This window comes from Rhincodon typus, chromosome 32 (assembly GCF_021869965.1).
Source record: "Rhincodon typus isolate 14 chromosome 32, sRhiTyp1.1, whole genome shotgun sequence".
Lineage (NCBI taxonomy): Eukaryota > Metazoa > Chordata > Chondrichthyes > Orectolobiformes > Rhincodontidae > Rhincodon > Rhincodon typus.
The window spans coordinates 6,941,509-6,967,834 of NC_063363.1; positions in this window are offsets into that span (position 1 = coordinate 6,941,509).

The window sequence follows — 26,326 nt, forward strand, 5'->3', positions numbered from 1 at the left end:
AAGATTGAACTTCTATTTGATTCAGCCACCATTTTCTCCTCTGCCATTCTCAAACAGTGATCCCTTCCTATTCTGAAAGTACCAGTCCTCTTCCAATTCCTTCAACAAATGGCCATTCTTCATTCTGACCAAAGCCAGTGTGCTTTGCAGGCTATTGCACTGCAGGGGCCTCACTGCCAAGTGTGACCCCACCATTAACTGACTTCATGTACTGGTTGAAGGATGGATAGAGACTTGTGGATAGCATTAGCAGCAGCATGAAGCTTTTGGACCAAATGGCCTGTATTGCACACTGGGATTTTTACCACAATTCCATTAGCAGGTGGCTTAATTCTAGGAGGGTCCCCTGGCTATAACTAGGGCTCAATGACTCCAACAGGCAGCCTAAGAGTTTACATTGAGCAGACTCTGAAGGTCCAGGGTTTTTTTAATGTAGGTATCACTGCCTAAGTCAGCATTCACTGCCCATCCCTAATTGCCTAGCGGGCAGTTGAAGGTCAACCACATTGTTGTGGTTCTGGAGTCACATGTAGGCCAGACCATATGAGAATGGCAGATTTCCTTCCCTTAAGTACATTTATGAATTAAATGGGCTTTTCCCGACAATCGATCATGGTCATTATTAGACTCTTAATTCCAGACTTTTTATTTATTGAATTCAAATTCCATCATCTACCTTGGCAAGATTCGACCCAGAACATTACTTGGGACTTCGGATTAATAGTTTAGCAATAATACCACCGGGCCATCACCTCCCCTAAGTTCGTAGACATTTTTCTTGACAGAGCCCAGGCTGAACAGTAACAAACTTCACTCAAGTGGCCAAACTTCATTGGTGAACCAGGCCAATTAATGCCAAAGACGTGGTTTCACCGAGAGAGGGAGAGAGAGTGAGAGACGGAGGAATTAGTATTGAACCTTACCCTAAACTTGACAATGCTCACAGATTAATGACTAGTAGCAGAAAACCTTTTAAATCCAGCTTTGGTTTGGAAAGTGCGAAAGTCAACCATAACAAATTGCCACCCTTGCTGAGTTCGGCTCACTTGGCAAAGCTGGCTACAGATTTGTTTGGACCCCACCACTTACCGATCCACTGGGAGATCTAAGTTAACCAGCAAATAGTAAGCTGGCAAGTGTTTCACTGGAAAATGAAACATCATCACTGGATATTTCAAGAGCGGCCACAATGTTCTATCATCCACTATAAGGACAAAAGCAAAATATTTTGATGATATTATTCTTTTTAGTAATTTAACAGCTTTCTGGGCTTGACAAATTACGTCAGAAGATTGTCTCATCAGACATAAAGTGTGATGCACAAAAAATTATATGTCCAATGGGTCACCTCTTTGCCTGAAAGACATGAAATCAGTCGTAAAGAATTAAATTGTTGGTGGAAAGCCTTATTCCCGCAGCGCCCTGACAGGCAGATCATGCTATGAATGTAATGCACTATTCAGAACTTAAACCAAACCTGCAGACGGAACTACAAATTGTCACTGTATGTTTAGGATGTTATTGACTGAAGTTTGAGAGGGAATATGAAATAATCAGCCGGTGTTCCCATCTTTGAGTACTTTCAAAGTCATTCCTTCTCAAATTTGTCACAATCAGGTGTGAATAGAGACATCAGCCGTCTCTTCATAGTGTTTAGGACCACTGGTTGTTTTTCCTTTCCTGAGGGAATTGAGCAGAGTTGGAATGCTTATTAAAATCGAACATCTCACAAACATTCACATTGAAGCAGAGTGCATGAATAAAAGTAAACCTCAACTTGTGAAGCAAAACAGGTGTCTATTTATAAAGTGCCTTACCTATGTCTCCAAAGTGAGGTGACTACCAGTACTACATGTAATTAGATAAACATAATCAATATAAATACAGTTTTGAAAATAAAAATAAATAAATCAACAAATTAGTGTCTGAAGGATTTCAGTCCTTCATGAGAAAACACAAAAGTAAAACATTAACAAAAATAAAATGATAGCACCAAGAGTGTGACAGTATCTGGTTGAAATGTAGTTACTCTTCAAATTTTGGAAGCAGATTCATGTAACCTATGATGGTGTAACCAATGACATGATTGAATGTTAACATGAGAGAAGACACCAGTCTAGAATGAGCATTTGAAGAGAGAGGTCTTTGACACTGTGCTAGAAAGCTAGAGAACCGACCACATACAAATGTAAATGAAGGAGTGTTACGGTACTTAAGCAGTTGGAGAGTCTTACTTAGAGAGAAGGAGCAAGCAGATTTGGGGACGCACTGTGTGCAGACACCCAGAGCCCAAGATACTCCAGACTGGTATTGTGATGCGCAGGTAACATATGATAAAGCGTACGATAAAGCAGAAGCCAATTTGTACATAGCAAGGTGCCACAAACAGCAAGATGATGATAACTAGATAATCTGTTTGTAGGATTTGATGCATAGATATTGGCCAGAACACTGGGGAGAAGTCAAGTGCTTTCTACGAAATAACTTCCAGATCAGATATTAAATTAAGGTCCTGGTCTACTCTGTCAAGTGCATGTAAAAGATCCTGTGATAACATTTTTGAGGATTGGGTGGGGGTGGATTTATTCCTGATTTCCAGCTCAATTTCTATCCTTTGTCCAACGTCATTAAAGCTAATTACCTAGTCACCACGTGGTTGGTTATTTGAGCTTTCTGTGTGCAAATTGGCCGGCATGTTTCTCTAGAGTGCTTTAGGAACATACTGGCGTGGTGAAAAGCCCTATATAAATGAAAGTTATTTTTTGCTTTGGTTTTGGTGTTGGGGCAAATTACTAAGAATAAAAAATGCTGGAAATCACCGTGGGTCAGGCAGCATCCATGGAGAGAGAACAAAATAACGTTTTGAGTCTTGGTGACTTCATCGGAGTTGACATGAAGTGTGGAGGGGACGGCATTTATGCAGCGGTGGGTGGATGGAGTGCTGGGGGAGAGAGAGCGCTGATAGTGCAGATCAGAATATGAGAATGGCAGAACAGTAGTGTGTCTAACTGCCAAACTGGGAAAGAACAGGCAGTCCCACTGGAATGGAAGTGAGGAGAAAGAGGACATGGTGACAGAGAATGTAAAAATGGGAGTGGGTTGACAATCTGAAGGTGTTGAATTTATATTAAGCCCAGTTTATTTTTGGTGCTGTTAGTAGCAAGGTAGATGTACTGACAAGAGCTTTGGACAAATATCCAGCTCTTTTGTAGCAAAAGGAATTGAATTTTCTCATACAATTGCCAGTAAAAAGAGCATTCTAAAATTTAAGTGTATTTAACCTTCTGAAATCCCAAAGCAAGATTTGATCTTATAGCCCTCTGACTGCAGAGTCCATGAATCAGAGAAGTGGAGAATATTTGAAAAGTGAGAAAAAAAGTCAAAACAAAAAGAAGTCTCAACAGGAGTAAAAAGACTAACTGCAGGTTATTTTTATTATATTTTAATTTTAGAACATTTAATAAGCTCCACATCCAAATATAATTTCCACTGTAAATAAACAGCTCATTTACATTAATTCCACCATTCAATGCCTTTTGTAAGCAAAGCAGAAAACTGTTTTATGTCTTTGGCTGGAAGCAGGTTCAACTGAGAAAGCTAAGCTGTTAATTCCCAATGTTCAGCTGAACACTTATTTACATAAGTTAATTGAAGTTGATTATTACAAGAAACCTGTTCCACTGTTAGCTCCCATAACGGGATTCTATTTGATAACAGAAAGCTACAAGATACCGTCATGCAGAATGCAAAGAAAGAGAGAAGCTTAAACAGCTTAGGCTTTGTCTCTTCATCAGGAAACTCTTCTCCTTATGTTCCAGTTCTTCATGAACTTGCTCATCCTCACCTTCATTATGTCCTCCACTTGGCTGTGGGGATGTGTTGGGGGTGAAGGAAGTGTCTGATGGCACCATTTCCACCACCTCCAGCAAGATGCCATCACCAGACACATACTCCCCTCCCCTCCCTTGTCCGCCTTCCGCAGGGACCGTTCCCTCCGAGACACCCAGGTCCACACTTCCTTCACCCCCAACACCTCCCCACAGCCCTACAGCACATTCCCCTGTAACCGACGAAGGTGCATCACTTGCCCATTTACCTCCTCCCTCCCCAGTGTCCAAGAGCCCAAACATACCTTCCAGATGAAGCAACACTTCACCTGCACTTCCAAGAATCTAGTTTACTGCATTCGCTGCTCACAATGTGGTCTCCTCTACATTGGGGAAACGAAGCGTAGACTTGGTGACCGCTTTGCAGAACATCTACGTTCTGCTCGCAAAAAAGACCCTGAACTACCTGTTGCCTGCCACTTCAATGCATCACCCTGCTCCCTGGCCAACATCTCTGTCTCTGGCTTGCTACAGTGTTCCAGTGAAGCCCAATGCAAGCTGGAGGAACAACACCTCATTTTCCGCTTGGGGACCCTACAGTCCTCCGGACTCAATATTGAGTTCAATAATTTTAGGGCCTAAACTCTCCCATGTCCCAGCCCCCCGCCCCACACACCGGGCCTTGTTACCACATAGCCTGCCATTACACACCCACTGTTGTTAGTCACTAACAGTCCCCATTAACAACTATTCACCCTCCCAGCCTGATTGTTAGCAACTCCTTTGTCTGTCCAACTGTCTTTCTCTCTCTTTGGGTTCTATCCTATCGTTTACTCCCTAACCCACCCACCTCCCTATTTTCTGCATATAAACTGACATTTTCCCAGCCACCATCAGTTCTGAGGAAGGGTCACCGGACCCGAAACGTTAACTCTGTTTTCTCCTCCACAGATGCTGCCAGACCTGCTGAGCTTTTCCAGCAACTTTGTTTTTGTTAGTGAATTGGTAACCCTGTCTTCCTCTGATCTTACATACAATCATAAAATAGAGGAAGAGGCCATCCAGCTCATCAAGTTTGTGCTGACGCTTTCAAGAAACAATCCAGTTAGCCCATCCACAGCTTTTTGTCTTCATCTCACATTTCTTCTACTTTTATCCAGTTTCATCTTGAAGGCTATTGTTGATACTGCATTCATTGGCCTATCATTCCAAACCCTCACAACTCAATGTTTTTGTCATTTCATCTCTGGTTATTTCAGGACTCATCTTACATTTGTGTCATCTGATTGCTGACCCTTCTGTCAGCAAAAACTGTTTCCTTCATTTAGTCTATCAGGTTCATTCATGATTTTGAATATCTCTTCTGAGCCTATTTTGCTCTAACAAAGCATCCATATTTGAATGGCTCAACGGTGCTGTCAGTCTTAGACCTACCTGTTGAGGTACCAGATGAAAGCAGGCATCTGTGGAACTACCTTTTTGATTCATCATCCGTAGGTGTTGTGCAAGGATTTTAGGACCCTGTGGCAACCTTACGGTGATGTCACGGAGCTTATACACAGGGTATAAGTAACACAGTGTGGGAGGACTTAAGCTAGAATCAAGTGAGGAGCACATGTGGACAACAGTCATGTGTTAATAAATTCTGATATTGATGTATCTCAAATGACCAAGTGTAGTTCTATATAGTGCTCAACCCAAAATAGACAGGGTTCTACCGAAGTCTAAATCAGAAGACACTTTGCCTCCTCCTTGAAGATCTGTCTTGAACCCAAATTCTCAGGTGTGACCTAAAACCACATGACAAAAGAATAGGAAATGAGGGAAAAACTGAGGAATCCTAAAGCCTCAGCTAACTTAGACCTGAAAGTAACACTTTAAAATATGCCAGTATTCTTATGTACTGTCAACATATACATTGCTGCTCTAATGTTACTATTTAACAATAATTTATGTCAGTAAAGCAGCTGTTTTTAGAAAAAGGAAATACCCAGGTCACAATATAATTGAAGTGCAACATAACCAAGAATTAAAATCAAGTGCTGGCCGTAAAAAAATTGATAAATTGAGAAAGGTGGTGAGTAGGAGTTGTTTGGTGGTTTATTCAGTATGATTCCGTGCAAGTTGACACATGAGAATAAAACACTGCAGAATTTGACATGCAGATCATGTCTTTATAATTGTTTCTGCTAATTAGAAAAATATTGCATTTGAAGTTGCTTCTGCTAGCAAAAATAACAAAATCCCTGATCAAATCAATCAGTATATGATGAGATTCCACTAATTGTGTCTTTTTGAAAATGTACAAAGAGGCTTTTAGGCTCAAGGACACCAATGGACACATTTAAAAACTTATACGTTTTCTTATGCGCTTTCCTAAGAAGCCAAATACTGTATACTATTACATGTTTCTGCGTAGTTTTCAAGAAGTTATTTTCAGTTCTTTAAAAGTGAGTTTCTTGCAAGTAATGGAATGGACTCTGATTAGAAGTGCTTCTTTTTTGGGATAAATCCATTTATAGCTGTTGCAATCAAATTGAACCAAGTCATCACTCTTAAATATATCAAGAATTATCTTTAATGCAATTTTCTTTTCAAATTATGGTTTAAAATGCTTTTTGATTGTGCTGGTTCATGAGTGATAATTGATGATATGCAGATAAATGTAAAAAATTGAGCAAAATCAAAGCTTCAAAATTTGGCTTAATTTGCACTCAGCTGATTATGCCCAAAGATGAAACTCTTGGCCAATGAACTGCATAGAACATAATGTCAATTATGATGCTGAAACTTGTTGCAAATGCCCTTCTGGCAAGGAAATCTACCATCCTCACCCAGACTGGATTACATATGATTTCAAATGCACAGCAATATGATTGGCTCTTAACTGCCCTCATAGCGAGCTACTCAATCACATGTGGACCTACAGCTGGAAACCACCAATGTTGGCATTTTTTCTTCTATTGAATTATATTTAAGACCATATGACATAGGAGTATGAGGAGGCGATTCAGCCCACCAAATATGCTCTGGCACTCAGTGAGATCATGTCTGATCTCTTAATCCTCAACCTTACTTTCCTGCCTTTTGTCTATAATCCTTGATTCCCTTACAGATTAAAAGTACACATTTCTACTTCACTTTTGATTTTCATTAAGGCTGAACTGAGTTCTTGCAGTCTAAATGTTGATTTAAACCTAAGAGTGGCAGTACTTTATTATGTCAAAATAAATCAATTATTTAATCAGTGCCAACATTTTCTAATCATAGTTTTTGGCCCTGTTCCCAAGGATATCATATGCAGCTGTTTACATCCTTTTTTTATGACAAAACTGTTGTTTTCATTGTTTAAAAAGAGAAGTAGTTCTTTAAATGGATTTAAAGCCATTTTGACTTTTACAGACTTGACTAATTTGGGGTTAGATTACTATTTGGATTGTGGGCAGGCCAATTTGGGGCTAATGCTGTGCTTCATAACATTGCAGCATAAATCTTTAAAGGTGCAAGACAGATTGAGTGACAAGTTAATAACACATATAACATCCTAGCTTGGGTTCTTCTGACACAGTGGTAGTGTCTGTACACATGAATCAGGAGGCCTTGTTCAAGTGCATCCTACTCCAAAGGTGTGTCATAAGATGTCTGAACAGGTAAATTAAAAATGTCTCCAGAATCCTTGCTGTTCAGTAGGGACCATGGGGTACAAAAGCAAGAAGGACATGGTAAACCTGTCTAAAACATTAGTTTGGCCTCAATTAGAACATTTTGTTCTTTGTATAGTGTCATAGGGTCATAGAACACAGAAAGAGATCCTTCAGTCTAAAAAGTCCATGCCAAACATAACCCCACACTAAATTAGTCCCACCAACCTGCTCCTGGCCCATATCCCTCCAAATATTTCCTATTCATGCACTTATCTAAGTGTCTTTTAAATGTAATAACTCTGCCCGCTATCTACCACTTCCTCAGGAAGTTCATTCCACACACGAAACACACTCTGTGTAAAAAATTTTGCCCTCATGTCTTTTTTAAATCTCTATCCTCTCACTTTAATATATGCCCCCTAGTCTTGAGATCCCCCACTCTAGGGAAATGACAATTACAGTTAACCCTATTTATGACTATTAAACCTCTATAAGGTCACCATGTATAAACACATATGGATAGAATGATTTATTTCCTTTAAAAGAAGCTGTCTTTCCTTCCTTCCTACTTTTTTCTATATATTTCACCAAAATTATCATTTATAGCTGTTTTACGATCATTATTATCTCTGTCATTATATTCAATAATTTTTTTTACATATTCCTAAGTACTAACACACAGTCCTGTTACATTCAGCTTGGCTACACCTTGGAACCTAAATGAGTAAATCTCAAGCTGCACACGATAGAAAAAAAATCCTGGGTAAATGTACCTGGACCACATGAAGTGCCATTATTTAAGAAAGTTGTCCGCTATCACCTTCTCAAGTTCAATCACCGAAAGACTGCTGACCTCACCAGTGAAGCTCACATTCCAAGACTGAGTGAAAGGTTCTTTGCTTATTCTCCTTAGACCCAAGAAGGTTATTGTTATGATTCCAGCTACTGGTATTAGAGGAAAGGTCAGACTCAGCGTAAGGCCTGGCTTGATAGATCAGAACGTTTATTTTTGCAGCTTGGCCATTGGTGATCAGTCAGCGAATATATTCACGTGAGGCTGCCCATGTTCTTTCCCATGTTCTTTTAATAAAAGAATACAGTTCTGAAACATAAAAAAAAGCACAACAATTTAGAAAGTCTTCCCAGTTTCCTCACGGCAGAAAGCAAACCTGCAAAAGGACTGTGGGAAGAAAATTACACTATTGCTGTCTGTTCTTTAAGTTGCAAAAGAAATATCATTCAAAGAGGAAGAAAAAAAAACATCTAATTCAAGGTAAGACCTAAATCCAGCTGATCAGCCACTGAGTTGAGGATCACCACAGTTGGCAATAATGTGTTTTAATCACCAAAATAAGAAGTAATTTCACCCCTTTTGGTCAGTACTTTGATCTACAGACTTCATGCTTTTTATGTCCATATTTTCCACTCATTTTATTCCTAGAAAGACTTTCTATTCATCTGTTTGCCCTGTATATGAATGAATGTGTATCTGTTTAGATGTGCAGGGGCTTTAGATGTGCAGAGGGTTGGGGGGGTGGAGTTAGATTTAAACTTGCATTTTAGTAATTAATAACCTGTTTTTGCCACATATTGGATCTTGATTTACTGAGCACCATTCCCATTAGGGCCATGATACATTCAAGAGATAATTGAATTATTTTATGGAAAAGCAGGAAGAGTAAAGCTACAGGGAGAATGCAGGGGAATGGCTCCAGATGAAATGCTCCTTCAGAAAGTCAACACAGACACAAATGGCTGAATGAACTCCTTCCAAGCTGTAACCATTGTATGATTCTACTACTGTTTACTGCTTGGAATGCCCTGCCAAACGGGATACAGATACAGTAGCAGCCTTCAGAAAGGGAGTTGGATAAAAACTTAAAAGTGAAAAAAGTTACAGAGATGTCAGGCAAGAGTGGGGGACTGGGATTAATTGGATTGCTTTTCAATACAGTCAGTACAGGTTGGATGGGTCAAACAGCCTCCTTACGCTGTAAAATCTATGATTCCAAATTGAAATCACAATTTTATAGCTGCTTGAGATTGTATTAAAACAGCACCCTCTAGTAACAGGAATGCAAATTGCCTGAAATGCAATAAATTCCAAATCCCATTCTCTCTCCTTATTATCTCATTTGCTTGTTGTAGAAAATTTGTTGAGCACATTTATACAATCTATAGATAGTAATAACTCTAACACCCAGAGGAAAATATCAGCAAAGAGAAAGTTACGAAAAATCAATACACAGTAATTAAAATGCCTTTCTCATTAAGGTTCTGATGACGAGCCCGTGATTGGCAGCACAGTGCCTCAGCGGTTAGCACTGCTGCCTCACAGCTCCAGGGACCTGGGTTTGATTCCACCCTCAGGTGACTATCTGGTGGAATTTGCAAGTTCTCCATGTGTCTGTGTGGGTTTTCTCTGGGTGCTCTGGTTTCCTCTCGCAGCCCAAAGATGCACAAGTTAGGTGAGTTAGCTATAGAAAATACCAGGTTACAGGGATAGGATAGGGTTGTGTCTGGGTGGGATGCTTTTTGGAGGGTTAGTGAAGACTTGTTGGGCTGAATGTCCTGTGTCCATACTGTAGGGATTCTATGATGGTCACTAATGCCATCTGTACTACATTAATCTGAATCAAATGTTCTGCTGCATTCTTAGAGATATAGATAGATTAGGTGAGGTACAAAACCCTGGCAGTTGGAGAGAAATGAGATTGTCCACTTTGGAAGGATGAGTAGAGGATCTGAATATTGTTCAAATGGAGACACACCGTAGGATGCTGTAGTACAGATTAATCTGGATGTCCCAAAACATCAGCATCCAGAGGTATAGTTATTAGGAAGATAATCGGAATGTCAGCCTTTGTAGCAGGGTTAATAGAACTACAGGTCGTACCTCTCTAACTCAGCACTCTCTGGCCTGGCAACATCTGTTGCCAGCATTTTGTTCCAATGCAAACCTATCATTATTTCCAGACTTTCCAAAGAACCTGCAGTGTTTCTGGTTTTTGGGAATTGTACTGATGGGTAAACTGGTAATCAACGTTCTCCAAATGACTGCTTTTCATTCCATTTTATGTCACACAACCCCTTTTTAATGTGTTTAAAAATAGCTATGCTGACCAACAGGTGACTCTTGTGGCCTGGCAATTCCTATGGAGCAGCAAAGAGTCAGTCCCGAGAATGCAACGTTGCGAAGGTACAACCTGTACAGTAAGGGAATCATTGTCACTACCGCACAGGGATTGGTGGAACCAACCCTGGAGCATTTCAAACACCTTTGGCCTCCTTATTAAGCGAGGTCTGGGAATAATTCAGAGAAGGTTCACAAGGTTTGTTCCTGGTGTGACAGAAAGGTTGAACAGATTGGCCCTGTACTCATTGAAATTGGGAAGAATGAGAAGCAAACTTATCTATACATATAAGGTTTTGAAGAAACTTGACAGGGTAGGTGCTGAAAAGATGTTTCCCTTCATGCTGAATCTAGAAAGAGGGCACACAGAGTTTAAAAATAAAGTGTCTCCCATTTAAGACAGAGGTAAAGAAGAATTTTTTCTCTCAGGCTGTTCATCTTTGGAATTTGCTTGCCGAGAGACCAATAGATGTTGGGTCACTGAATATATTCAAGGTTCATTTAGATAGAGATAGTAAGAACTGCCGATGCTGGAGTCAGAGATAACACGCTGTGGAGCTGGAGGAACACAACAGGCCAAACAGCATCAGAGGAGCAGGAAAGCTGATGTTTCGGGTTGAGACCCTTCTTCAGAAAAGATCTCTGAATTTCTAAATTTCTGAAGAAGGGTCCTGACTGGAAATGTCAGCTTTCCTGCTTCTCTGATGCTGCCTGGCCTGCTGTGTTCCTCCAGCTCCACACTGTGTTATCTCAGTTAGATAGACTGTTGATCTACAAGTGAGTGATGTATTCTGGGGTGGGGAGTTGAGGGCATTGCAGGCGGTAATACTCCAAACCAAATCAGCCATTTGGTTGAATACCAAAGTAAACAAGGGTCAAGTGTTCTACTCCTATTCCCATTTCTGATGTTCTTAATCCTTCCTTCTCGTAATGAACATGTTAACTACCATTGGGCAACACATGCAATTTCTGCCTTTGACTTCGCATGTAATATTGAACTGTGAAGGCAGTATTTAGTTCATATAAACAAAAAACTGAAATATCTGCACATGCTGGAAATCAGAAACAAAAACAGAAATTGCTAGAAAAGCTCAGCAGGTCTGGCAGAATCTGTGGGGAGAACTCCCATTTAACGTTTGATGGGTTATCGGACCTAAAATGTTAACTCTGATTTCTCTCCATAGATTCTGCCAGACCTGCTGAGTTTTTCCAGCAATTTCTGTTCTTGTTTTGTTTCTCGGTTCATATGAATTAGTTCCAGAAGCATATGGGCAGAAGTTTTCAAAATTCAAGGAAAAAGCACAGACAAATCTATTTTGAATTTGAATCATAGAAAATAGGAACAGACACAGGCCATTCAGCCCTTGGAGCCTTTGTGAAAAAGTTGCACCTTGAGTCCCCTTTAAATCTTCCCCCTCTCACCTTAAACCTTTGCCCTATAGATTTGGACTTCCCAAGTGGAGTGCCTGTTTACAGTCCAATAGCTTGCTGTTACTGATTGGGCTCATAATGTTGACAAAGGAGCAGCGATTCAAAATCTTGGGATTTAAAATGAACCTGATGGACTCTAACCCGGTGTCTTGTGACTTCTGACAATGTTGAGACACGCAGAGAAACTTTTCATCCTGAAAGTTGTGAAAATCTGGGATGTACAAAGGAGTAATGGAAGCGGTTTTAGCGTGATATTTCACATTGACATGAAAAGGAAATTTTCCAGGGCTATGGGGACCGAATAGGAGAGCAGAACTGATTGGAAAGCTCTCTCAGTTAAACTTGTCAGAAAATTTCATGATGACAGCAACAGGAATTGATCACTCACTGCAGGACTCAACCTTTGGCTCTGACAATTCCCTGGGGCCATGTTACTCATTAAATGGAAACATCTGTAACACACAACACAGCAGGCTGGGCAGAATACAATCTAGTGTGATAAAAATGAGCCAACATAAAGGTGGAGTTGCATGGAAGGAAAGATCAACCTTTTTTAGTAACATAACTACAAGAAATAATCTCTCAGTTATATATTTACCAAAACAAGACACTAGAAGTTCAGACACTCATTTAAATCATCCTTAAAAGGCTATAAATTTCTGGGAGCATCACAGAGGTATATGTAATATGAATTCATGTTCCCTGCTAAAACAAAAAGCTATTAATGAGTCTCCTGCAGTTTTAATAAGCTAACTGAACTCTGACCAAGAATACAATAGTAATTCAGAAATACAATAGCAAATTTTGTGTTTTACAGTCACAACATCACTTGGCCACAAGGGCTATTTTGTGCCTAATTTAAATGCAATTTCCTATATAAACACCATTAGCATGTTAACATGTTGGGTATTTGTGCTGCCTCTGGTTGTACCCAAAACTTTAGCTCTATTTTGTATATTTAGATAGTCACAGTGTTTGAAACTAGGTTTTATGGAGCAGGGAAAGGAAACAGGTATTATTTTGTGGGAGTCATGTTTCTATCAAATGAGTAAGCACTGTACAGTAACTAGTTATAAGTAGGTGACTGTCCATTGGCTATGTTTTGCTTTAACAACTTGAGAAGGTTTCAAAAGAAAGTCAATTGAATTATCCCTGACCAAAACAGAAGTTGCTGGAAAACTTCAGCAGGTCTGGCAGCATCTGTGAAGGAAAAATCGGAGTTAACATTTCGGGTCTGATGACCCTTCCTCAGAACTGGGCTCTGAATTCTGAGGAAGTTCTGAGTTCTGAGTTCAGTTCTGAGGAAGGGTCACTGGACCCAAAACATTAACTCTGATTTTTTCTTCACAGATGCTGCCAGACCTGCTGAACTTTTCCAGCAACTTCTGTTTTTGTTCCTGATTTACAACATCCACAGTTCTTTCGTTTTTTTAATGGGTTATCCCTGAGACAGTGATCAAGTTACATGGTACCTTATTGGAAAGGGAGGAGGACTTTCAGCCCCTCAGACCTATTCTTTCATTTAGTTAGCTCGTGGCTTCTTAGTGTCTTGCCTCACCCCCCTGCCTTGGTTTTCTATGTGTTACCTTGACAAATTTCCACCACAATTGGTCTTTCAAATGATGTTGCAATCTGTGGAATCCATTAAACACAGTTGCCAGTGGTTGCACTCTTCACTCAGAGCACTATCAATTTCAAAGCATAGCTCTACCTGACTGGTGTCGAGTCTTCATACATCTCCCAAATTTAGCAATTGTCTCCTGATGGGGAAAGAAACTGACCTCCAAATTGTTACAAGTATTATCAGAGGTGAAAATAAAACAAGATGACTTGGAAGAAGGGAACAGTATGCTTGCAACTTTCTTTACAACGGAGCAATTTTTAATAGCCATTTTTTGAAATCAATGGAATATGGGTACTTCATGCTAAACATTTCCATATTTATGTTAACCATCTCCTTTAAGCATTGCTTTTATCTTTTATAGCAGTCATTTTCCAATTCCTGTCCACTGGCATGATAGTTCAATGCTCATTACCCAAAGGTATTTCTATTGCTTGCAACTGGGACTCCTGACTTTATCTGTTGTCCAAGTTTCTTTTATATGGCCAGTGTTTGCCTGATAGCTGTGTTAACCATAGGTAATATGTATAAAAGGCTTCATGGCATTCAGTCCACTTTAGTCCATAAAACAGCAATACTTGGAAACAAAAGAGTTTTCGTAAATGTCGTTAAATCGTGCTTGATTGACATGCTGCACATAACTAGAGACAGATATTCTAAATTTTTTATAGGATCTATCTCTGCCAATTTAACAGAAGTATCAAAATGATGAAATAACAGACAAAAGAATTTCATATAAAAGTACTAACACATTCATTTTTAATATTGCATCAGTGGCTTCAGCCTAACGATGTGTAGCTAACACATAGCCCAGCATTTGCAGTATTTATGTTAAAGAGCAAATGAGTTATTTTGACAACTCAATATGTGTAACAGTATCCAAGCCATGTGGATCAGAAAGTTCTCAGATCTGAGCCCTCCCCACCCTCAGCTGATTGATGCAAGTCAGGGCTATGAGAGGTTGCATTAGTGACTGCATTGTTTCTGAGTCAAGGGAAGGAAAGTCAGAGATTCCTGAGCATTCACCAGTGCAAACCACTAGCAAGTATCCACGTGGGGTTCTCAGGTAAGTAGAGTTGCTTAGTGCTAGCGTTCCCACCTCTGAATCTGAAGGTGTCAGGTTCAAATTTTTCAAGAATAGCTCAAACTTGGAATAATGTGATGTACAGCAGGATGTACTTCATGTAAGAAAGCGGTGGATTACGGTTTCTGAGCTCGGGGATCATCTGCTCCATCCACTTTTCATATATTTTCTTTTCTCTCTCCCTTCCCTTATTCTTTTTTTTTCTTCTGTTTTATTTTACTTACTCCTTGGTGAAGAGCTAAGTTATGGTGGCAGCGAGTGGGCCCAGCGGTGTGGACTCACAGCGGCAGTGTTGGAGTTTGGGTTCCCAGCAGCTTCTGCATCGTCGAGGCGGTCCTAGTGCTGACTCATCGCTGCAGCCGGGGAGGTGAGGTTGGCTTCCCGGTGGCACCTGCTCCCAACGCAGCTTCATGGAGGTGGCAGCGGAGGTGAGTTTGGGCCCAGTATGACACCCACTGGCATCAGCAGTGGCTGTATCGGTGACGTGGGCCTGAAGTGAGGTGACGGAGTCAAGTTTGATCTGGTGCGTTACCTGGTGGCATCGGAGGTATCTGCATTGGCAAGGTCCAGTGAGGATTCACAGTGATGAGGGCATCAGTGGAGGTGTGGTGGTGCTTTTTATCCCAGCAGTGAGGTGAAGGGGGCTCATGCCTAGTCACCAGGCCCATGGCTCATGGTGGAGCATTTAACAAGAAGGACTGCTAAGTTGGACACTTTCTTTATTTCTTAATTTTTCTGCCTTTGTATTCTCTGTTTTGGTTTAATTTTCTGTGTTTTAAGATGGTGCCGGAGAATGGTGAAACTACACAACACTTTTCATTGTATTTTGTAACAAGACACACGTGTCAACAAACAAATCAAATAAATCAAATCAAATAGGATAGGATTCGGTGGGTGTAGATGTCTTTGTCAGCCCAGCCTTCAGAATTTGGGAGCTATCAAAAATTTCCAACCATGCTCTGACTACCTTGCACATCAGCAGATCTTTTTAATGATGATTATCCTGTGGAAAGAACTTTCATAACGTGACCTGTCAGGCTCTTTAATTGGGCTGAAAATGCTTCTGATGATTCACCCTATCCTCTACGTGAAGTTGACGAAGAAATGAAAAGGTACAACACCCAGTCTCTCAGAGATAGCAAGAACTGCAGATGCTGGAGTCAGAGTCGATACAGCGTGGAGCTGGAGGAACACAGCAGGTCAGGCAGCATCAGAGGAGCAGGAAAGTCGATGTTTCGGGTCAGAACCCTTCATCAGAATAGGGGGCTGGGAAGGGAGCTGAGAAATAAATGCAATCTCCTTATGGGAGCATGAGGCAGCGCCGATACAGTCTGCAATCCTTCCCAAAATCCACAAACTTGACTGTCCCAGCCGGCCCATTGTCGCTGCCTACTCCTGCCCCACTGAGCATATCTCTGCTTACCTTGATGCTGTCTTTTTCCCCCTAGTCCAGGAACTCCCCACTTACATTCCGGGTACAACCCACGCCCTCCACCTCCTGTAAGACTCCCAATTCCCTGGCCCCGAAAACCTAATTTTCACTCTGGACATCTAATCATGTACACTTGTATTCCCCATGTAGATGGCCTAAAATCCCTCTGCTTCTTCCTCTCCCGCAGACCTGACCAGTTCCCCTCCACTGACACCCTCATCCACTTAACCGAACTCGTCCTTATCCTTATCAACTTCTCCTTCAACTCCTCCCACTTCCTACAAACTATGGGGGTTCCTATGGGCACCCAAAGAAGTCTGAGCTGTGCCTGTCTCTTCATAGGATATGCGGAACATTCCCTGTCCCGTTGTTACTCCGGGAACATCCTTCACTTCTTCCACCTCTAGTATGATGACTGCTTCGTGCTCCCATGAGGAGCTTGAACAGTTCATCAACTTTACTAAGACCTTTCACTCCAACCTCAAATTCACCTGGACCATCTCTGAGATCCCCCTCCCTTTCCTGCACCTCTCCGTCTCCATCTCTGGTAACTGCCTCAACACTGACATCTATTTCAAACCCTCAGACTCCCATAGCTACCTGGACAACACCTCCTCTCACCCACCCTCCTGCAAGGATGTGATCCATTGCTCCCAATTCCTCTGCATCTGCTGCATCTCCTCCCAAGATGGAGCTTTCCGCTCTCACACATCCCAAATGACCTCCGATTTCAAGGATTGCAACATCCCCCCTCCAGTCATCAAAAATGCCCTCAACAGCATCTCTTGCATTTACCACACCTCTGCCCTCACATCCCCTCGCCCCAACAAAAATAAAGACAGAGACCCCCTGATCCTTACATATCAGCCCACCAACCTCCACATCCAGCGCTTCATCCTCTGCCATTTCCGCCACCTACAATTTGACCCCACCACCAAAGATATATTTCCTTCCCCACCCCTATCTGCCTTTCATAGGGACTGCTCTCTCAGTGAATCCCTTGGCTGCTCCACACTGCCCACTAACCCCACCACATCCAGCACCTTTCCCTGCAACCGCAGGAGGTGCTACACCTGCCCCTACACCTCCCCTCTTACCTCTATCCGAGGCCCAAAACAAACATTCCATATCTGACAGGGGTTCACCTGTACATCCTTCAACCTGGTCTGCTGTATTCATTGCTCCCAATGTGTCCTCCTCTACATCGGTGAGACCAAGAGCAGACTTGGGGACCATTTCATGGAGCATCTGCGCTCTGGATACGATAATCGACAACACCTTCCAGTCACTAACCATTTTAACTCCCCCTCCCACTCCCTGGGTGACATGTCCATCCTGGGCCTCCTCCAGTGTCACAATGACGCCACCCGGAAACTGGAGGAGCAGCACCTCATATTCTGCCTCGGGGGCCTACAGCCCAATGGCTTAAACATAGAATTCACCAGTTTCAAAATCTCCCCTCCACTGGCCTCATCCCATGTCCAACCCTCCCTCTCATCCCCGCCTCCTTGGCCTGACACAACCTGTTCATCTTTCTCCCCACCTATCTGCCCCACCCTTCCCACTGACCAATCCCCACTACTCCCTGCCTGCATCCACCTATCACCATTGCACCTACCTTTCCCCAGCCTCACCCATCCTCCCTCTCGCCTCCTTGACCTCACAACCTGTCCATCTTCCTCCCCACCTATCTGCCCCACCCTTCCTACTGACCAATGCCAACTAACCCTACCTGCATCCACCTACCCTCCCCTGCCCCACCCATCCTTGCTGTATTTATTTCCCAGCTCCCTTCCCCCTCCCCAGTTCTGATGAAGGGTCCTGACCCGAAACATTGACTTTCCTGCTCCTCTGATGCTGTCTGACCTGCTGTGTTCCTCTAGCTCCACACTGTGTTAACACCCAGTCTCCGATACCACACGCACTCACATGAGGAATAGCTGCTTGGGTGAGAAGGTAGGCAGTACCTGGGTCTGTGACCCCTTTCATGAAGTGGAGAAACTATGAAGAAAAGAAGTTTATTCTTGCCCCTAAAGACAAAAGCATTCATTGTTGAAATACGAAAGAGGTTGAATCCTGCTGAATTGTTATAAGAGAAATCTACCAATTTACAGACGCTTGTTAGTTGCCAGATGGATGATTGCTCATCCAAGCATGCTGAATTAATAACAGGGGTTAAATATCACTTTTGAACTGCATCGTATGTTGCCTCAGATATGCCTGGGATTGTGGCCAGCAATGGTACTGAACTATTCTGCACATCTGCATTGCCAATGCCTGTCACCTTCTTCCTGCTACCCACACATGCATCTGTACCCTTGTTAAAACTCCTAGAGGAGGGGACTACATCAACACTCTTATCAAAGTTCTACGGACTCTCAAAGAGTAAATCCCTCCAAGCTGTTTGCCCCAATTTTGGGGCACGTAACATTAGAAAGAAAATCTACGACTGCAGCAAGTCAGTCAGACACAGCAACAGAAAAGTGTCAAAATATTCCGTAGCTCAATCCTAACAAATGCATTCGGCAGAATCTGTAACATTTGACCACCTAACCTTAATTTATATTTAGGGTATGCTGCACTGTTAGAGATGTCAGTTTTCAGTTAAGATACAAACAGCGACCCCTATTTTTGATATAATAGCCTCTTGTGTGACATCTTATCAAATGCCTTTAATAATTCCAACGAACACTGCATAAGTGTTTCTCTGATCCATCCAGCTGGATGTACTCAATAAGAAAAACTAACAGATTTATCTTTTCATAAATCTATGTGGACTCGACTCATCATATTATTAATATTTTCTACATGGCCTCTTGCTATGCACCCGCCAATAAATTTCATCCTTTTCTGTACCACTGATGTCTGGTTAATTGATTTACCTCACTCCCTCCTTTCTTGAATGGTACTGTTACTTCTGTTTCATTCTCAAATCCAGGATATCCCCTTGGTATGATGATCCTGAATAATGTTCACTTCAAAACTGGCTGAGCAAATTCACCCAGACTCAGCCATATGAATCAAAATAGAAATGTGGGCAGATTCCACTCTTGGCTGTGTTGAGTCAGCTGGCATAGTAATGTAGATAAAACAATTGGCCTCTGACTCCCATGGTTAATGGAGAAGGAACCTAGCCAATACGCTCGCTCCCCATCACTATCTGCTGTAAGTGTGCCCTGGAACTGGATCAGGATCAGCTGTGATTACCCCATTGTGGTCAATTTTGCTGCCAGTTCTTTTGACTGTATCACAAGCAGTGTTAATGTAACAAAGCACCAAGTGCCCACGCAATCTCAGAATGATTCAATGTTTTCATAACTGAAGAGAAGCTAAAAAAAAGTTCAAAATATATTTATTCATTTTGAGATTACTGAGTAGATACTTTTATGAAAGCATAAGCATAAAATTAACAACCGAATCTTTGCATAAAATAAGGACTAGAAATGAACAGCAGATGGCAAGGATTGATTCCAAAGCAGGAATCTGAATACAGGGTTACAAATAGCTTCATTCGAATATTTTATGTCTCAAAAGCCACTTAGTTGGAAGGAGTTTTGCTGAAAGATAAATTCAAATTGAAACATTAATTTAGTTTCTCGTTGCACATATTGTCTGACCTACTGAGCATTTCCAGTATTTTTTTTTAATTTAATTCACTCATTTAAGGGATTAGTTTGTGATGTTCCTGTACTTATTTCATTCATGAGGTTAGATTAAAGAGGCTGCGTCTATTTCTTTTGGTGAGGAGAAGGCTGTGGGGAGATTCAATAGTGTCAATACCACAAAGAAAAATGAACATTTCTTATAAAAGAGGAAAATATGCAAACAGCTATTTGCAAGTTAGGAAAAGAAGTGAAGCTAACTGAAGCATATGAGACAATATTACTTTTTGAAGATTGGCACCATCTGGTTGTAGGTTCAGGAGATCTCAGCATAGGAATGGCCCTCTGATGAGTGAACTACATCTTAACATAGACCCTGTGAGAGAAACTCAAAGAGAAGCAAGGAGAGGCTTTCAGAAGCTGGCTACATCAACATCTCTCTTTGTCCCCAATCTCTGTAAGCTGCTATCTGCAATTTTCTGTTGATAGAGTAGGAAAACTCTATGAAGTGATGGAAGAAATAATTCTTCAACCAAAAGGAAAACGAAAGACCCTGGCTTTGACCAATCAACCTGTTAACTTAAGATTGATCATTGTGAGCAGATAACATTCTGGCATTAGCGAAGACTTGAGAGGATTGTGAGTACAACTTATCCGGTTTTGTGATCTGGACTGCTATTGCAGAAATATGTTTCTCTGACTGTTTATATTTTTTTCTCTCTGCATAATATTTGTGTCTTGTCTGATTCTCTGTGTCTCTCACTGTCTATGTGTGTGAATTTAAAAGGGGAAAAGGTTAAATGGTACAGTTGTAAATTAGCGACACATTTCCTTTCTTTTCCCATGAAGAAAATCAATTTGTTTACAATAAATAGTTACTTTATTGTGATTGGCAAAAGCCTTGAATGTATTTATTTTGGCATCAATCAGATAGTCAGGTAAATTGAGCATTTTGATAGTTTGATTACACTTTCGCATTAGTGGCAACTCAGGAATAGTGGGTGTTGATGCTGGCACACGCTCCCAAAAAAGGTGTAACAATGTGTTTTCAATATCATGAGGAGTCTGGACAATGCAGATTGGGAAAAACTGGAAAAGGATCAAAACCCAGCCGGCAGAGATTTAAGGTGTTTTTATGAATGAAGCAAACAAAAGGTGAGGAAAAGCTCTTTTTTTAATGCAATATGTGTCCGAGGATTGATCACTCTGTCTGGTGTACGGTGAAGGCACTTTCAATTGATTCTTTCAAGAGGGCATTGAATGTTTATTTAAATAGAACAGCATGTATAGTTATGGGGGCAAGGCAAGAGTTTGGCACAATATGCTCAGAAGCCTGGTGTAGACATGATGGGCTGAATGGCCTATTACTGCACCATTGCAATTCTGCATTTCTTTGTTACCACCTGTCTGTTTTTCTTTTTCCAATGTGGAAGCAATAGGTATTTCATCAATCCAAGGTAGATACATGACACATGGCACAAAAACAAAGTTGCTGGAAAAGTTCAGCAGGTATTGGCAGCAACTGTGAAGAAAAAAAATCAGAGTTAACTTTTCAGTCTGGTGTCTGGTGACCCTTCCTCGGAACATGGTACATCCAATGCCTTCTTGAAAGAATCAGTTGAATGTGTCTCCACCATACACCAGACAGAGTTATCAATCCTGGGACACTTATTGTATAAAAAAAAGCTTTTCCTCACGTTTTGTTGGCTTCATTTGCAAAACACTTTAATTCTCTGCTGGCTGGGTCTTGATCATTTTCGGGTCACCAGACCCGAAACATTACCTCTGATTTTTTTTCTTCACAGATGCTGCCAGATCTGCTGAGCTTTTCCAGCAACTTTGTTTTTGTTCCTGATTAACAGCATCTGCTGTTCTTTCGGTTTTTGCCTGACACATGGCATTGGAGAAGTCTCTAATTGTTTATTCCTGTTCAAAGTCCAGGTATGATGTGGAGGTGCTGGTGTTGGTCTGGGGTGGGCAAAGTCAGAAGTCACATTATACCAGGTTATATTCCAACTGGTTTATTTGAAATCACAAGCTTTCAAAGTGCTGCTCCTTCATTGTTTCACCTGGTAAAGGAACAGCGCTCCTAAAGCTTGTAATTTCAAATAACCTGGTCCTGTGTGACTTCTGACCAAGTCCAGATAGATCTCAGTTGGAAGGCCCAGGTTACATGTGATGTTGCACCAGATTATCGTAAACAGCTTTTAATCCTGCAGCTCCCCATTCTCCAAAAGTACAACGACGTCTATCAGTTTGCTTTATCTCATTGATCAGTAAAGGAACCAAGTCTAAGGTAGCTAATCCTAAAAATATAGATGTTTTCCTCTTTATAATTTCATGGGACTTGGGATCAACCAGCATTTGTTACCCATCCCTAATTGTTCTTGAATTGAGTGGCACGTTAGGCCATTTGAAAGGGGCAGTTCAGAGTCAACCACATTGAGAATGAGTACCATCCCTCCTGGACCTGAAATAGTAGGACTACAATACAGTGCAGTCAGCCAACATGCCGTTCAAACAGGGAAACATTGAATCAATGGGTAAATTCTGAAGGTGACTCAGAAAGCTCTCGGAAGATTTGGAAAGTGTGCAATGTGAAGTAAATACCATGAGGGAGTAAGGTATCACGCTATACAACATAGATGAAAGAACTAACAATTTAGTTTGAAGATACCTTACTCTTGTTTCTCTCCCTTTAGGACGTTACATAGAAAGTATGGAGTCGGAATGACCAACTATCATTGGATATGGGTAAAGCTATGAAGGCCCACCTGCCCTGAATTTCTAATGTTACAATCTTTCTGATTTGACTGCTCATAACATGAGGCATTGCCTTAAAAAGAGAATGTCTTGCACTTTCACAACCACAGGGTCTCTCCCTTTACCACCATTGAACTAGTTTTAATGTGTAATCCTTTTGTCATTGTGCAGATATCACATAATTCTCACACTGCAAACTCTCAGAAACAGTGATGTAATAACAACTTAGATAAATGTTTTTCAGAATGTCAGTTGTGGGATAGGCTAGGGGAGTGAGATTCAGTGAGTTGCTCTTTCAGAGAAATAGCATGTGTATGATGGGCCAAATGGCCTCCTACAGCTCTATCAACATTGTATGATTCGCTTATGCCTTGTTTTTATTTGAAACAGTGCCATGGGATCTTTTATATGCAATTGAATGCAAGCAATGTCTCAATTTAATGTCTTATCCGAAAATAAAACCTTTGACTTTGCAGCACTGGCACTGTAGTATTAGCCTAAAACTTTGCGCTTGAATCTTACAGTGGGACTTCAATTCACAACCTTCTGCATCAGAGGCAAGAGTAATGCAAATAGACGACAGTTAGCATCTGAAGGTCACTATTCAGTGTGACAGTAAGTATTACATAATTGAAAGAAACTATAATAACTGGATAACACTTTCAGTGGGCAGGAGTTGTGTAGCAGTAAACCTTTATGGAAATGAATTAGGCTCCTCATACCTGCCTGCTCTATCCAATTAGGCCCACTCTTCTGCTTTTACTCCTACAATTCTGCAAATGAGTTCTCTGCAACTCCAGGTATAATTGCCTTTTGAAAATTCTTATAAAATATTTCCATCATCCTTTTGAGTAATGCATTGCACATTTCAGTTCTGAAAAGAAATATTTACTCCTGTCTCTTTCTTTCGCCAATAATTTTAGATCCCTACTTGTTCCATCAAAACCCCTCATAATGTTGAATAGCTGTACTAAATTTTCCTGCAACTCTCCGCTCCAAGAAAAACAATTGCAGTTTCTCTAATCTCTTCCACAAAATTAAATTCCCTCATCCCTCCCAGGATGATGCTAGGATTGAGGAAAATGAGGAGGATGTGGTCATTCTGGGTTTCCAAAAGGAACTTGATGGACACTACATAAACAAATTCATAGCAAAGATAATGAAATGTAGAATTAAGATGAATGTGAATACTTCAGTAGATAAATTATAGGAGGGCAGAAAATAGATGGATTAAGGAGAGTTTTGACGACTGGAGGTGATTGTGAAGGTCACAAACAAAAACAGAAATTGCTGGAAAATCTCAGCTGGTCTGGCAGCATCTATGGAGAGAAACCAGAGCTAATATTTTGGGTCCAATGATCCTTCCTTATAATTCGGTTCTGAGGGAGGGTCACTGGATCTGAAAAGTTAACTCTGATTTCTCTCCACAAATGCTGTCAGACCTGCTGAGCCTTTCCAGCAATTTCTGTTTTTGTTTCTGATTTACAGCATCCACAGCTCTTTTGGTCTTTATTGAGATTGTGCGGGTGTTGGAACTCAGGGATCTGTTCTTAGAAATCCAATGGACAATATCAAAATTAGCCAATGAGGCAAATTTGGGACATGGACACACAATGTTCTCCTTCCACTTTCCAAATTCTATAAACATGAGATCATTCAAAACTTTACTGTCTGTATCCTGATTCAAGCCAAGTCCCAATCTCCAATCATCCCAGAGCTCACTAATCTACATTGGATCGTGCTGCAGAAGCACCTCAATGTTAAATTTGTATTTAAATTCCTCTAAGGCTACTCCATTCCCTGTATGACTTATCCTCTTCAGCCCAGCAACCTTCCCTGTGCTCCTCCAAATTTGACCTCCTGTGCAATCAAGACTTGCTGTGCTTTACCAACCTTTAGCAGTCAGGGGCTCGGGTTCTGAAACTACTCATTTAATCTTCTCACCTATCTCTCCACCAGCAAGTTTCTCCTTGAGGACAGCACTAAGTCTCTGCAGAGGAGCATAAACAAGTTAAGTGAAAGGGGGAAAATTTAAGAGATGGAATATAATGCGGAAAAAATGTAAGGTTATGCACCTTGACAGAAAGAATAGTCGAGTGATTATTATGTAAATAGAGAAAGACAGCAGAAAGCTGCAGTACAGAGGGCTTTGGGTATAAATCACAAAATGCTAGCCAACAAATTCAGCAGGTAATAGGGAATACAAATGAGTGTTAACCTTTATGTCAAACGGAATGGAGTATAAAAATAGGGAAGTCTTGTTAAAACATATCAAGGTACTCATTAGACCACAGCTGGAATACTGTGAACAGTTTTAGTTCCCTTATCTAAGGAAAGATATTACTGGCATTGTAGGCAATCCAGAGAACAGTCACTTCCTGGTGTGATCCCAGATATGGCTAAATTTTCTTATGAGGAGGAGTTGCACAGTTTGGGCCGGTGTTTATTGGAATTTAGAAAAACAAAAAGCGACCTTATTGAAACATAAAAAGGCTCTTAGAGGGTTTGACAGAGTAGATGCTGAGAGATTGTTTCCCCTTGTGGGACAGTCTATGACCAGAAGGCATAATCACAGAATAAAAGGTCACCCATTTAAGACAGCAATGAGGAGGAATTTCATATCACAGTGGATAGTAAATCTGTGAATTCTTCACTACTGATGGCTGTCAAGGTTGGGTCATTAAGTATATTCAAGGCTGAGATAGATTTTTAATCAATAAGGAAATTTAGAGTTAAAAGGCAGGGATGTAGAGTCAAGGATTATCAGATCAACTGTGATCTCATTGAATGGAAAAGCAAATGTAATGGGCTGAATAGCCTACCTCTGCTCCTATGTCTCACTACTGTCCCTCTGGTGTTATATGTAGACCAGACAAGGAAGATAAGTTTTTTTTTTTCATAAATGACATGATTGAAACAGATGGTGAGATTTGAGCCCAGGCTCTAGACCCAACCTGACAATTATCAGGCCAGTGACATTATCACTATTCTACCTTATCCCCATGTAATACAGCAATAAACGTTATATTACCAATGGCCTAGAAGGTAAAAACATCACAAGCACAGTTCACAAGTTATATAGGGTCAGACAGCTCACAATCCATAATCTATATCAAATTAGTTATTTTGAGCCAGGACAATAGTAGGGATGCTATCAATCTGCCTCAGACAAGAAAAGGGATTTCTACTCTACATTAATTTTGGCTGAAAAGTGATTTTCTGTATGTGTTCGTCAAATGAGAACTGGACTGGACCAGTTGTGTTTCCCTCACAATTAAATATACAACATATAGCTACTGGCTATTGTGGCATCGCTTCCCTGAGTGCTTTCAGTGGATAATAGGAGGAGAGAAATCTTGGCAAAAAGTTGAAACCAGTGTAACCAATTTATTTTACAACAGTGCAGGCACAAAATTACATTTTTGAATTTATTAAGCATCTTTCATATCAACGCTAGGATTGAGAAATGATTATCATAAGTTGAGTGCCTCCTGTTACCTCCCACCAATCCTAACCTTAACCCCCGGACTTTTACTTTCACAGGATATGCCTTTAGTCTTGAAATTGTGCAGAAAGGAAGTTGAAACACCAAACACGGTGCATACGTTGAAGGATTTTGGTGGGCCTGCCTCAATCTATTAGCATTTTTTTGGTGTCCGTTTCCTACCATCTGACGGCAGCTTAAATGATAATTCAGAAGCTGATCAGTTAGTTTCCCACACCAGAGTAAGTCTCTTGTGTACAGAATATGCTCACAATAATATCAGCTTCCAGCAAACATTGCCTGTG